This window comes from Mastomys coucha, unplaced genomic scaffold (assembly GCF_008632895.1).
Source record: "Mastomys coucha isolate ucsf_1 unplaced genomic scaffold, UCSF_Mcou_1 pScaffold23, whole genome shotgun sequence".
NCBI lineage: Eukaryota > Metazoa > Chordata > Mammalia > Rodentia > Muridae > Mastomys > Mastomys coucha.
The window spans coordinates 61,709,816-61,714,297 of NW_022196906.1; the positions used below are offsets into that span (position 1 = coordinate 61,709,816).

General features: G+C 45.3%; 1 long non-coding RNA gene across 1 annotated transcript; it reads left to right on the plus strand.

Moving 5' to 3' along the window:
• Window positions 1-2,488: 2,488 nt before the first annotated feature.
• Window positions 2,489-3,716, plus strand: LOC116073073. The gene is made up of 2 exons (XR_004111650.1): window positions 2,489-2,592; window positions 3,599-3,716. It is a non-coding gene; the product is annotated as an uncharacterized LOC116073073 (long non-coding RNA).
• Window positions 3,717-4,482: the final 766 nt, after the last annotated feature.

Sequence of the window (4,482 nt, forward strand, 5' to 3'; positions counted from 1 at the left end):
TGTGAAAGACTTAGGTGATATTTGGGACCCGTGTGGTAGAGAGAAACAACTCCCAAAAGTCCTCTGACCTCCATGCATGTGCTGCGGCTGAGTGCACTTCTTTCCACACGATAGATAGATAGATAGATAGATAGATAGATAGATAGATAGATAGATAGATAGGATGCAATACAACATTTAAAAGAAGAACCTGATACAGTCTAGGGGTCTGGATGGGGTTTGTTTTCTCTGCCAGTTAAAGAATTAAATAGCAGGAAACATCTGAGGTTCATGGAATAGCGGCCAAGAGATCTCAAGCGCAGCAGACAGGATCAGCAGTTGAAGAAAGGCATTTATTGGGTGTGAGGAAACAACACACACAAAGCAGACACAGAGAAAAAGACCCGTGAAGCCGGGGCAGGCGCACTGGGGAAGTCCAGTCTCTTCCTTAGGGCCAGGGTTTTATTGCCTCTGGAGAGTTTCCCTCCCCTACTTTAGGGCTGGTCAGTGTGAAGACAGATAGGAGGATTGAAATGGCCCACAACTGTTGTATGACATGTCTTGATCCAGCCTTGAATTTGTTGGGTCAGTCTATCTACAGTGGACCTGCTGCGAGGAGACAAAAGCTGCTAGAAAGAAGCTGACCATCTTGGAAATTCACTACCTTTATTACCTAACCACAGTCCCTCCCCCTATCTGTCTGCCTAACAGGAAGTCTATTTCCTAGTGACTCAGATCAACTACACGTCAGGAATTGTACTATCCATTGATAATATAAAGTTGAATATTACATGATTTCTATTTCTTAATTCATTGAATTTTAAATGCTTTGAACATACCCATAGCCTATGTATGTTAAATACTTCATTACATTTTATGAGTTAACAAAATAACAGAAGCCAGGTGTGGTGGCGCACACCTTTAATCCTAGCACTCAAGAGGCAGAGGCAGGTGCATCACTGTGAGTCTGAAGCCAGCCTGGTCCAGGATAGCCAGAGCTACATAGTAATTACCTGTCTAGAAAAAAAAAAGTCATAATAACAGACACATTACTTCCATCTCCCTCAGGAATCCAGGTTAAGATAAACTATCACACAAATGTCCTCACTCTGTTCTAGAATTGCCCATAGCCAATGGGCACTGAGCTAGCACACTGTGGCCCCTCTCCACCTGCCCGGTTAGCAGGTTGTGGAAGTGGCTGTCCTGCAGACAAGAGGACTTGGTGCTGCTCACAGTTCACCTCTCAAGGCATTGGAAGGTTCTTTGGTGTACTTCCACGGGGAAAGGAGGCTAGAATCAGTCAGACCTGGGTTTGAGTCGCAGCCCTGTCAGCTCCTAGTTTTATCAATTGTATTACCGTTAGTAAGACTACTGTCAGACTCTCTGCCTATGTGTTGAGGGTGCTAGCCAACTTGGCAGCTGGATTTTGAAATCTAACTCTGGTCCTCAGGCTCGTATGGCAAACACTAACCACTGAGCCCTCTCCCCAGCCCTGTCTCTAGTCTCGACGACTGTTCATACTTGGGACATCTCTGCATTCCAGAAGAGGGAATGAGAGAAGCCAAGTGTTGAGGTTAGCCCTGTAATGGCTGTCATGTAACATCTATAAGCCTGTTGGGTGGGGCTGGCTGTGTAGCCTGGCATCTACATGGTCTTCAGTACCACACTAGCCTTCAGCCCCGCATCTACGGAGAGGGATCCCTGCAGCTCTGGGGGACTGAGATGCCATAGGATTGCTGCTGTTATGAAGAGTCCCAAAAGCTGCCAGGAAGGGATTAACCTGCTTTTAAGCAAACACACTTGTCAAGAGATTATAAGGTTTGTCTTCACTGATTCAAAAGCTCCATTTTTAAAGAAAGAGCCGATGTGTATAAGGACAGGAAATACTAAGATTCACAAATACTTCATTTTACTAACTCCCCCTCAAGGAAACTGCTTGGTCAACACTCCTTACAAAGCTTGCAGGAACTCAGAGATCTTCTCCTAGTCTGCCAGACAAAACCTTCCCAAGGATACAGAAAATCCTTGTGGGTTGAGGTTCTATGGGAGGTGTGGGCTACATCTTCCCAGGCCAGAGCTGCCAAGAAATCCTCTCATCTTGCAGGGTTGGGGGCATCTCATAAAATTTCTTCCCCACCCACACAGAAATACCACAAGTTTTGCAATCCAAGCTAGCTCCCAATTTCCCTTTCCGGCACATGCCTGGGGTCTCTGGACTGGACCTATTATTTTACTCAACTTCCTGGAACAGTTCCCCGGGGTCATCGACAGTAAGAACACTAGAAATCTGTGGAAAGTTCTAGGACCATCTGCAGTGAACCTGCTCCTCTTAGAAGGTCAGAGGGTGAACAGGAAGGGCAACCCTATGTTTGTCCACACCCACTGCTTGGTGCCCAGAGTGTGCATACCCCAGAGGCTTCCGTGCTGAACCAGGTGCAGGGTATTGTCTATGTAATAAAGTATTCAAGAGCTGCTGCACTGCACTACCCCGCCCAAGCAGAAGGCAGAGCCCCCTCCTAATGGGCAGCGGTAGGAGCAGTTGATGGTGCGTGTGAGGTCCCGGAGCATTGTGAATAAGGTGTCCGCTCCAGCCCGCTTCCCTGATACTGCAAGGTTGGTACAGGGTGGGGAAAGTCCAAAACCAATGAAAGAAACTCGTCGCTCCTTCAACAAAGGCAGAGACATTTGCTAAGGGCTGCGCCTGTACCCTGACCCCCACTACACATGGTTCTTTTGGGAAGCCCCGGGACTGGGCCCTGGAGGCTCTCAGTTCCGTGAGGTAGGAATGTTGGTGTGCAGTAACTACAGCAGAGGGTAGACAGACCCACCTTCTTCCCCAGTGTGACAACCTATGCGGCTTGCTTTCCAACTCCTCTGGGAGGCGTCCTTGCTGTCTCCAGCCTGGACAGAACTACTCCAGAACTTACAAATCTTTAATAGTCCAGACCTTAAATGTGCCTGTGGTTAGGAGGAGTCTGCCTGACAAAATCTCTTCTCTATTAATTGCTAGGTGTAAGGCTTTTCACAAGTCATTGGACTTTCAGGCTCTTTTCTCCTCTTCTCTTTCCATGTGTGTCTACATGTAGCTTCCATAGAGGTCAGAAATCAACTTGGGGTCATTTCTCAAGAGCCATTCATCTTGGGTTTTTTTTTTGTTTTGTTTTGTTTTTTTGGTTTTGTTTTTTTTTTTGTTTGTTTGTTTTTGGTTTTGGTTTTTTTGAGACAGGGTCTTTCACTGGCCTGAGGATCCCTGATTTAGTTAGGCTAGTTGCCCAGCAGCAAGCCCTGGGGATCCTCCTGTCTCTGCCCCCTGGTGCTAGGATTATAAGTGTGTTCTACCATGCCTAGGTTTTTACATGGACTCTGAGCTCAAACTCGTGCTTGCTTATCAAGTGCTTTGCCAACTAAGCCACGCCCCATCCCATACCTCATTCACTGTGTAGAGTTGTGGGGAATACATGATTTAATGTACACAACACTCAGGCAATGTCTGCTGCAGACAAGTCCTTAATAAAGGCTGCTCTGAGACACGCCTCTCTTCAGCTATAAAGCATACAATGTTATTTTATTAAAACTCTTTATACAATATATTTTGATCATATTCTTTCTCTTCCTCCAGGCTCTCCCAGATTATCTCCACCTACACACCCACCCAACTAAATGTTCTTTCTCTCTCAAAAAAGAAAAAAAATCAGGAAGGACAATAACAAAACAAAATAAAATTAAAACAAACAAAAGAAAAAAAAGAAAAAGAAAAAGAAAGAAAAAAATCAGACCAAACTAAAGCTAACACAAAACAAAACACACACACAAGAAAAGATGGGGTTCATTTGGTGTTGGTCTACTGCTCTTGGCATGGGGCCTGGGCTGCAGTGTGGTTGTTGATAGGCCCAATGGCACTCCTTTGGAGAAAACTGATGATGGGAACATCAGGTGTAATTGCAAATAGCTTCTTGGTTAGGGGTGGGACTAAGTACCCTCCATCCTGAGACCATTACCACCAGGTGTCTAAATGTTTTCACGATTTCCTCCTCTGCTCAGAACCACAATTTTTCCATCTCTAATTAGATACATTTTGATTCAAAAAAAAGACAGAGAGATGAAGAGATGGAGAGACAGAGACAGAGAGGGAAGAGGGGGTGGTGGAATAAAAAGTTGTGCATATAGGGAGATAAGGAGAATCTGAGAGGAATTGAGGGGGAAAGAGATAACCAAAATATCTCATCTGAAAAATTGTAATTAATCCTTTTAAAATATCTGGTTCATGTTAAAAAATACTTCCTAGCCTGGGCAGGAACTGAAGAATGTGGAGACACAGAATTCATCATGGTAGAGAGTTTATACATTCAAGGTGTGTTCTGTTTTGTTTTGCTTTGACAACAGGACTTCTGTGTGTAGTCTGGGTTGGCTTAGACCTCTCTGTAGACCAGGCTGGCCTGGAACTCAGAGGTCTACCTCCCTTTCCTTTCCAAGTGCTGGGGTTAAAGTCATGCCCCTCCCCCC